General features: G+C 43.6%; 1 pseudogene; it reads right to left on the bottom strand.

Moving 5' to 3' along the window:
* Positions 1-953: 953 nt before the first annotated feature.
* LOC102494114 (cytochrome P450 2B11-like) overlaps positions 954-10,917 on the bottom strand; it is a 50,933-nt pseudogene continuing 40,969 nt past the window's right edge.

Genomic DNA, 10,917 nt, shown 5'->3' with positions numbered 1-10,917 from the left:
AGGCGCCAAAATGGGAGCCCAGTGCCTTAATGACCCTGCCACTCATCAGGCCCTCTGTCCCAGTTTCTATATGAGAGGTCTTTACAAAGTTCACGAAAAATGTATATCATGAAAAAAAGACACAGATTTCAGAAACTTTTGTACCAAAATAAACTCTTTCCATTTTCCTCACACTTTTATACTTCTCACATAGACACCAAAGAACAGATTAGATTATCTTTGAGGTTGCTCTGAAGGTCTATTAACCAAGGAAAATAAAGCCCCTCCTAGAGACTTTTTTAGTTATTTATTTTTTATTTTATAATTTCTTAGGATGAGCAGATGGTGTACCGGTGATGTCATACAGATGATTTTTATTTGAGTCCAGATCCCAGAGGCTTAAAGCTTGCATATTCATGTGTGCCCAGAACCCCAGAAGGAGAATGGAGAATAAGGGTTTGGGGCATGGCTATCCCCCCTTGGGGGATGATCTCTTACCTTCTTTCTCTCTGTAGCTCTCTGTCTTTCTGGAGAGCACATGTGCCCTAAAGCAAAAAATCTCTCTTTAAAAAAAAAAATTATATATATATGTGTGTGTGTGTGTGTGTGTGTGTATGCATGTGTATATGTGTGTATGTGTGTGTGCGTATATATGTGTGTGTGTGTGTGTATATACATAAATATTTTTTTTCTTATTCATATTTAAATGCCATATATCTCTATAGCATACAACATGGTTTTTCAAAGGGAGGTCAAACTACAAAAAATACTTTCCCGTGGCGTACCAACCAAGAAGGGGAGTGCATACTGGCTTGCAGCAGGTCTCTCTGAGGCAGGAAGAGATGGTGGGAATGATTCCAGCAAGACCGTGGGCTCTGAAATAAGTACTTTCTAGTAGAATAAGGAGTCATTTTTTACAGAGGTGAGGACACTGGATGACCCTGGAATCCTTTAATCTCCTTCTTGCAGCCCCATCAGCAGGGCAAGAAGAGGATCTGATACGTCAGGGGCACTTTGCCCACACCAATCTCCTGGGGTGTGAGGTCCTTGGGTGCCATGGGGCTAGCCCCAGAAAAGTTCTGGAGGATGGTGGTGAAGAAGATGAACAAATCATTGTAGGTGATGCCTTCACCAAGACAAATGAGCTTCCCTGTGGGCACAGAGTATCTCCATTGTGTCACAAGGTGGGGCCACAAAGGTGAAACAGGGACTTTACTCTCTTTGTTATATTCAGACAGCTGTGTGCATTGCAATAAGATTTGCATTGGATTGACATTTACCCTGCTGGTCACGGTGACAGCGACCGTTTACAAATCATCCAACCCTCCGAAACTGATTAACAAACAGTTAAACTTTGAGGACATGAGTCATACTAATTTTTCTAATACAAAGTTCAAAGCCTCCATTAGATTTCTAAAGGGTATAGTGGCCCCACTTCCGTTTAAATATTCAGGTGTGCATGTACATGTACGTGCATGTGTGTGTGTGTGTTTGTGTGTGTGGTACACACTTCTCTCTTCCTTCATCTCTGTCTCTCATTTTTATCTCCCTCTCAATTTCCAACTTTACATTTTTAATGTTCTTCCTCCCATGAGGATAATGGTACTTAATCTCATTAAGCTATTATGAGATGAAAGCAGTTATGATCTGTAAAAATTCGAAGAATAGCTCTTGGCCCATGGGAAGGCTCCTACAGGTATAGCTATTCCTCTGTGCGTGTATCTGAGAGTGTGTAGGAGGTATGTGTTTCTGGCACACTGTGTGTGTGTCTGCATGCATGTGCATGTAGTTACTTCTGAATTGTCTTCTGGCCTCAGCTTGAGATCCATGAGCTTCAAGAATTCTGAAGAACTCCCCAAATTATACCTAAAACTGTGAATGGGATTGGTTTACATCAGGAGAGGAGTCCTGGCTTCCATTGACTTCTCAGTGGTCTAAGGATTTCATCTCCAAGAGATTGAAACCATGGGCTTGGAGAGATTTGAGAACCCAAGATATCTGAAAATTCAGACAGAGACACAGAGTGCCTCTCCCTTTTTGTAGGTGTTTCTTACCCTGAAAGAAGACAACCTTGAAAGACAACGCCAAATAAGGGCATCTAGCCACTCGCTAGACCTTTCAAGTTGGACTATTGTGCCTGCATAAGGGTGCCTGAGGCAGCTCGTGTCTATTTAGCACATCCAGAAGTTAGGAGACACGACCTTAGAAACACTAACAGGTCTCAGACTGGTTCTCCTGGAACCAGTTGTGTGACCCAGTCTTCATAGGGACTAGAACAGGCTAGTCCCTGTGATCTTCCTTCCAACACATCGTCCTCCTCCCTGTGGCTGTGTATTTGGACACTCTGGTATTTCATTGGCTCTGACACCCTTTGACTTAGTTGGTCTTTTCCTCTACCCACAACTGTGTGACTCTTCCTATCTGTCCAGATCTGACTGCACTCTTTCTCTGCCTGTCTTCTTTTCTCTGCTTTCTTCCATCTTGTTTATCTCCATATCTCTATTTTAGCTTGATTCTCTCTCTTCCTTCATCTCCATCTCTCATTTTTCTCTCCCTCTTAAGATATCTTGTCTCTCTCTTCTTTCTCTCTATGCATGCCACTCTATTTTTTTCTAGTTCTTATTTTTCTTCTCTCCCTCTTCTTCCTTCTTTCCTTTCCTTCTCCTCTCTCCTTCTCTCCTCCTCTTCTGTCTCCTTCTCCATTTCCTTCCTCCCCCTCCTCCTTCTCATACTTAATCTAGCTTCTCAGGTTCACTCTGTCTCTTTCTGTCTCTTTCTGCACTCTCTCTTTCTCTCTCACCTCTTTCTGGTTTTCACTCATTATCTCCAGTGCTTATCTGTCTGTTTCTGTCATTTCTCTTCATCTTTACTACTCTCTAATCTTAGGAGAGGACTACTGAATGGAGGAATCAACTCTAATCCCACCACGTCAAATATTCCCAGCTCTTGCTGTAGCTAAAATGAGAATGGAGGCTGCTGCATTGACAGAACCCAAGGCTTGGCTAGAGCTATGCATGCTATAGTTAACTGATTTTTTTCCTAAATAAAATTAACCACAGGACCAGCAGGTGGTGTGGTGGTTAAAGTGCTGAACTCCCACATGGTTGACCACAGTTCAAGTCTCAGACCTAATAACTTGCTCTCTCTCTTTCTCTCGTGAATGCACATGCCCTTTATCAACTTTAAAAATAATAAAAGGGGCCAGCAGGTGGCATGGGGAGTAAGGCACTGGATTCTAAGTGATTGACTGCAGTTCAACTCCTGAATCCTATGCCTTGAAGCTCACACTGAGTGTGTGAAAATAGAATCAGCAAATCACACTTTTTTCATCCTATTGAACCATTTTGTTTGCTTCTGTAGCAGCAGTACTATATACCAACTCTTCCTGGGTATTGCCTTTTTCTGGACAATATTGTATGTTGAACAAAAGTTTTTATTAAAATTAAAAATACGTTTTTAAGATTTTTTGCCATAGGGCATGTGTGCTTGCAAAAGAGACAAGACAGTGAGAAGGAAAGAGAGAAATCACTCCCCAGGGGAAGTGGTCATGCCCCAGTCCCTTCTTCTCCATTCTCCTCCTGGATTTGGGGCACATACATACACATATCCAGCATGATTTCCAAGGTGCCAAGTCCAGGACTCAAATCATAATTGGCCATGCCAAGTCCAGGACTCAAACCATAATTGGCCATGTGGGAGTCCAGTGCCTTAACTGCCATGCCAGCCACTGGTTCCATTTTTTTTTTTAATTTTTAAAAAAGAGAGAGACCTCACCCAAAGTCACACCTTCCTAGGACAGCCATTTTCAATGACTGTTCCAGGCTGCCAATTCAGCTCAGTGCAGGACAATTCCAATAAGGAATTTCCTCATTCAGAAAGACAGATACATTGTAGACTCTCTTCACACTTCCTGCTATTTTTCACATTTTTTCTATAATGTGATACCCAGAGTTGCTGCAATATCTTGGAATCAAGAGAACTCCCCATGGGGTTGGCAGGGACTGGTGTTGTGCCTGCACCACAGATTAACTTCTCCTCTACCTCTGCCCCCTTCCTCCTCTCCTTTCCACAATTAAGCATCCCAAGGACATTTGCTAGCAAACTTCCTGCACACCAAACTCTGTCCATCTACTTCCCCAATAACCCAAACAGCAACAGCCATAATCTGCACAGTCAGCTAAAGTTTGTGGACATTGACAATGTGCATCCCATCACTGTAGATGCATTCAGTTGTGTGTGCAGGACATGCCTATCATATGCTGGCTCACCATCATCTGTTTTGTCATTATGTCACCTTGACAACATTAAGTCACCTCCAGCAACCAAAGGAGGAAGCTGAAGGAGGACTCTGAGATCCAGTAGAGTTTCATAAACTCTTAAAAATCACTAAGATTTTCCAGATGCCACAAACTTTTCTTGGCCTGTGATCCCCTTCTACGGATATGAATAAGCCCAGGTAAACTGCACAGAGAATACGTATTCATCTGTGTGTGGCTTTACTCCTGTATCCCAAGTGATGTAAACTGTCAAGCTGTACTATGTAGCTAGGATGCACATGGACACTTAATCTCAACATGCACACAAATGTGTCTGTTGGGTGTAGCTACACTGTGCCTTGGGACCCAATTATCCACATTGGAGTATGAGCATGGTACATGTCTCAGTCAGTTCAAGATGTTTTAAGTATTGCAGAATATTACATCTCAAGGTCCTGTAGGCTCAGAAGACTGTGATCAAGGTACCAGCAAGTTCAGTTCCTGGCGAGGATCTGCTTCCTGGCATGTAGACACCTGCCTTCCTGTTGTATCCTCACTTGGTGAAGGGAGAAAGCTCTGGAGTGTCTGCCTTTTCTGAGAAGGACACTAATTTTATCCTGGTGGCTCTATCTTATGCCCTCATCTAAATCCAAAGGAGAACCTCCTAGAACTATCACATCTGGGGTTAGGGCCTCAGTATATGAATTTGGGGAGGGACACAAACATTCAATTCATAATAGCAATCACCTTTATTTTCCAATTAATCACTTGAAAACTCATGTGCCTATGTTGGCAAGAATCCAGTATTGGGCCAGTCCTGTGGCACAGCAATAAAGACTGTGCAGAGAAAATTACATTACATGTGACCAACAAGGATTTGAATCCTGGACCTGTCAGCATGAAGTAAAAAGCAAAACAAAACAAAACAGTCAGGTGCATGCATGTGTGCCCAGGATCCTGACATGATAGAGAATCTGAGGAAAGGAGATTGGAATGTGACCAGTCTCCTTTTCACTCTCTCTCTCACATGCATGCACCTTCTGGAAATTAACCAAAGGAAGTTAATGGGGGCCTATCTACACAGGTGTAAGCAGAGTTAAGGGAAGTACCCTTAAGAGTAAGGGTTTTGATGCATCCAGGAGTATTAAGACTGGGAAGCTGTTATCACCAGTCAGCCTGAAGGGTCAAGGAGAGAGAGCTGTAACTGGAAGCCACTGGGAGTTAGAGGTGTGGAAAAGAAGCCTCAGATGTGCAGTTGAACAGAAATGTAGCCCTTGCCAAAACCAGGCAAACAAGGACCTCCTTTTCCTTATGGAATCCTCTATTAGCTGAACCCAACGAGGAGCCAAAAGATGACAATGTGGTTCATTCAAGTCAGAATAAGACTTGGGCAGAGAATAGGGGTTTGGGAAGGGAGTGGGCAAGGAAATATCTAGCATACTCATCTGCAGATGAGTCTGTACCTACAGCCATGGTACACGATTGGTCTGTAAGGTTATAGGTCTTGGAGCTCAACTCATTCTCTGCCATCGTTCCTTGGAGCATGCTCCTTGCACTCAAACTATTGGACTTCCAGCAGCAATGATACATCATATTTTAATAAATCCCCTCCCTCCCCATGGATTTCCAGGTCCTGATATATTGAGGGCAAGTTACCAGCCCATAATTCTACTTCCGTTGTGATAGCCTCCTTTGAGCCCCAAGTACCCTCTGCTAGTGAACCCCAACAGATCTACTGAAGTTCCCAAAGATGACTTTATCACATCAAGTTCCAAAATGGAAGGATGGTACCTTTCCTCCCGGAGAACCTAACTCTATCTCCCAGCTTTCACTAGTGGAAAGGCTACAGTCTACATAGTCCTCCCCTGTCACATCAGCAGCAGCCCTGACCCAAGGGTTTCTCTTTGTTATTACCTGTCAAAGTCTGCCATCAGTCGAGACTCAACTCTTTTGGTCTTTTCATTCTAGTACCATACCAAATGAGAAGCCCTAAGTTGAGTCATGCTATTTTTTTTCTTTTCTTTTTGGAGAGGTTTTTGCTATAGGGCGCGTGCACTCGCCAGAACGACAGAGAGAGACAGAGAGATAGAAAGCGAGTAATAACCCCCTGGGGGAATGGTTACACTGCAATCCCTTCTCCTCCATTCTCCTCTTGGGATCTTGGGCATGCACGCACACACGCCCAGCTCGAGTTTAAGCCACCGGGTCTGGGACTCGAACCATGGTTGGCTATGTGGGAGTCCTGCGACATAGCCATTACGCTAACTGCTGGTCCCTAGGCATGCTATTTTTTATGTAAAGGTGAAAATTGAAGACTGAGGTAAGCCACAAACCATATTCAAAGCTTCTGCTCAGATGTGGCATGCAATGTATCTGTTCACATTCTGTTGGGGGCTGGCTCTACATTTCCCCCATTTTGCTCTCTTGGAGTAGCATTGCCACTGTCTGTCATTATCTTTTTATCTTCTCCTGTTCTACTCCACTCCGCAGAGTGGAGCTGTTTCTCAGCCAAAGCCCAGACTTGGCTCTGCACCTGTCCCATGGTAGGCACTCTGAACAGTTACCCAGGCGATGCTGGAGGACTCTGTAAATCCCTTCACAGACTTCACAAATATTTGTGCCATTAAATGTTTCCATTTTCATGGGTTATGTTGGTAGAAGTAAAGCTCTTTGTTGTCCACAAAAAAATACAACACAGAGAAATAAAGAAAAAGTCTAACACGTGGTGTGATTTCACCACAGGCCTAAGCCACAGGCCTGGAGCTGGAACTGGCGCATGCTGTAGGGGAAAGGACAGTCTATGGGAGGAGGAAGATGAGGGTATTAACAAGAGAATGGAGAAGCCCAAAGGGAAAAAAAAAAAAAAAAGAAAAAGCTAGCTACCTACCTAGGGGGCAGGATGTTGGGCTGGAGGGCCTGGAAGTGAGGACGGGGCGTGTTGGAGGGGGATGGTATTAACAAAAGAATAGAGAAGCCAAAGAAAAAAAGCAGAAAAAAATGCATACCTACCTAACAGGCTGGGTCTTGGGCTGGGGAGACTAGAAGTGAGGTGGAGGGCAGGTGCCCCTGCCTCAGTATCCCTTGCTGACCAGAGGCCTGGAGCTAGACCTGCTGCCTGTTGCAGGGGAAAGGACAGTCTGTGGGAAGAGGAAGATGAGGGTATTAACAAGAAAATGGAGAAGCGCAATGAAAAAAAAAAAAGCAGAAAAAACTAGCAACCTATCTAGGGGGCATGGTCTTGGGCTGGGGGCCTGGAATTGAGGGGGGGGGGAGGCAAAGGTGCCCCTGCCTCAGTATCCTTTGCTGTCTAGAGGCCTAGAGCTGGAACTGGCACCTGCTGCAGAAGAAAGGACAGTATAGGGGGCAGGGTCTTGGGCTGGGGGGCCTGGAAGTGAGGCGGGGGAGCAGAGGTACCCCTGCCTCAGTATCCCTTGCTGGCCAGAGGCCTGGAGCAGGAACTGGCGCCTGCTGCAGGGGAAATGACAGTCTGTGGGAGGAGGAAGACGAGGATAACCTCCTAGGATAATTTCTAAGGGACTTGGGCAAGTCATGTATACAAACATGAATCTTTCTGTAGCAGGCTGCGTTGGCCCAGTGACTGTGGAATGCTCCCTACTTCCTGTTTATGACAGCATTTTGTTTTGTTTTGATACTCAGCAACACTTTCATCTCTGTTTAAGTATAAAACAGACTTTCTTTCCTGACTCTTAAGTCTTTTAGGAACAAAGACTTGTGTTTTTAACTGATTACTAACATATGGATTTTTTTAAAGAATTATTCAATTAATTTTATTTACTCTGTTTTCCCTTTAATTTGCTATAGAGCACATGCACTCACCAAAGAGAGAGAGAGAGAGAAAGAAAATGAGAAATCAAGCTACTCAAATCAGGTACTCAAAACATAGTTGGCCATGTGGGAGTCCACCGACTTTACCACATCATCTGCTGACTCCACTAACCTGTGAATTTTTTTTTAAGAGAAATTTTTTTGCTATAGGGTGTTGTGCACTCACCAGAGAGACAGATAGATACAGAAAGACAGAAAGCAAGAAATCATCCCCCAAGGGGGATGACCATACTGCAATCCCTTCTCTGGTCTCCTCTCAGGATCTTGCGCATGCATGCACACACACCCAGTGTGAGTTTTAAGCTGCTGGGTATTGGACTCAAACTGCCATCAATTATACAGGAGTCCAGTGATGTAACCATTACATCATCTTCTGGCTCCCAACTTATTAATTTTTATTTTTGAGAAAGATTTTTGCTATAGGACTACACTGCAATCCCTTTTCTTCCATTCTCCTCTTGGGATCTTGGGCATGCATGCACACGCTCTTGGCATGAATTTTAAGCCACCAGGTCCAGAACTCAATCTGTGGAATCCAGCGACAACTTGGGACTCCAGCAACATAACAATTACACCATCTGTTGGTCCCTAACATGTGAATTTTTTAAACCCTCATATAACCTAGAAGCCCCAACTTCCAGATGTCTCAGCTTTTTGGGCCAACCCAACATAAGGAAGGACTCCTTGTGGTGATTTGCAAATTTGTCTGTGTCTCCTGCTCTCAGAACTAAATTAAAAGAATCACTGCATCTGAGGACCCCAGAAAACACTTTGTTGTTTTCCTGGGCCTGGGTCACTCAATTTTGCATTTCAAATAAGCCATTTTAATTTCTTTCTTTCTTTCTCTTTCTCTTTCTTTCTTTCTTTCTTTCTTTCTTTCTTTCTTTCTTTCTTTCTTTCTTTCTTTTTATTTATTTTTTCTTGAGAGAGATTTCTGCTATAGGGCATGCGCACTTGCCAGAGAGACAGAGAAACAGAAAGCAAGAAATCAGCCCTGGGGGGGATTACAACACTCAATCCCTTCTCCTCCATTTTCCTCTCAGAAATTTTAGTACATGCCCAGTGTGAGTTTCAAGCCACTAGGTCTGGGACTCAAACAGCAGTCAACCACATGAGAGTTCAGAGCCCAAACCATGATGCCATCTACAGACCCCTCAATTATTTCCTTCAGAGCCTTGGTTATTTCCATCAATAGCTCTTTAAAATAACTTTTTATGAGGGTCAGCAGGTAACTTGGTGGTTGAGGCACTGGATTGCCACATGGCCAACTGTGATTCAATTCCTAGACCCAGCAGCTTGAAACCATGTCAGGCATGTGTGTGCGCATGCTCAAAATCCCAAGAGGAGAATAGGATTGCCACATGGCCATTCCCCTGGGGGGGAGGGGAGTGAGTTCTCACTTTCCCTCTCTCTCTGGAGAGCATACACACTCCATAGCAAAAAAAAAAAAAAAAAAAAAAAAAAAAAAAAAGACTCACCAAAACAACAAAAAGCCTTTTACAGCCCAGCATGGGTATATAGCTAATAACAAATTGAGGTGCAGTGCTGGAAGCCCCATCACCAATCATGAGTTCAGATGTCCAGGCTACTCAAGATCTTGAAGAGCTAGAGGGCTGAGGACTGGGAATCATGATGTGACAGGACTCTATCAAGGGTGCTTCTGGGAACCAGCAGTTAGCGTAATGGCTATGTCGCTGGACTCCCACGTAGTCGACCGCGGTTCGCGTCCCTGACCCGGTGCCTTAAAACTCACGCCGGGCGCGTGTGTGTGCGTGCCCAAGATCCTGAGAGGAGAATGGAGGAGAAGGGATTGCGGTGTGACCATCCCCCCCAGGGGGTGATTTCTCGCTTTTTGTCTCTATGTCTCTGTCTAGTGAAAACCTCTCCACAAAAAAGAAAGAAAGAAAAAGGGTGCTTCTCTCTTTCTTTCCCTGTTTCCAGTGCATATGTCTGTGTTTTCTGTCATGAAGAAAATTTTAAAAAAGAAACTTTTACCTAGTCGTTAGCTTATCTACATTGTCTTCTTTGCTAAAAGGCTCTCCCTTTTGGTTGGGCTGAGTTAGCCTCTACGGGAGCTGACAGCTGAAAGCATCTACTGAAAGCATCTGTCTCTCTCTGGTGAGCACTTACACCATATGGCAAGGTATCTTGGGAAAAACATGAGTTCTAACAAAATCTGTGTATTGTTCATAACAGTATATTCAAAATAGCCAAGAGGTATAAACCCAAATGTCCATCAATGGATGAATGATAAACAAATATGATATACATGGACAGTGGCACTTTATTAAGAAGGAATAAGTACTGATACACGCTACAACATTGACACGTGTAGAAAATATTATGCTGAGTGAAAGAAGCCAGACACAATGGAGCACATATTATACAACTTCATTTATGTAATGTCCAGAACAGGCAAATCCATAGAGACAGAAAGTTGATTAGTGGCTGCCAAGGTCTGAGAGGAAGGGGAAATGGAGGAGGGATGTGACTGCCTAATGGACTGAGGTTTCTCCTTGGGGTGATAAAAAGTTTGGGAACTGGATAGTGTGAAGAGTTGGACAATATTGTGAATATACTTAATGCCACTGGATTATACTGTTTAAGGTGATTAAATTGGTAAATACTATGTTATGTGTATTTCACACAATAAAAATAAATTATTAATAAAAATCATTAGATGGAACAGATACCCAGAGACAGATGAAGAAGGGAAAGAAGAAGAGATTCCTTGGGGCCAGTAGGTGGCATGATGGTTAGGGTGCTGGGTTCCAGACCTGGTGGCTTGCTTTCTCACTTTCCCTCTTTTTTTTTTTTTTTAAAGAATTTTTTTTTT

The sequence above is a fragment of the Tupaia chinensis genome, unplaced genomic scaffold (genome assembly GCF_000334495.1).
Source record: "Tupaia chinensis unplaced genomic scaffold, TupChi_1.0 Scaffold000037_18, whole genome shotgun sequence".
Taxonomy (NCBI): Eukaryota; Metazoa; Chordata; class Mammalia; order Scandentia; family Tupaiidae; genus Tupaia; species Tupaia belangeri.
This window is presented reverse-complemented; position numbering and strand designations above follow the sequence as displayed.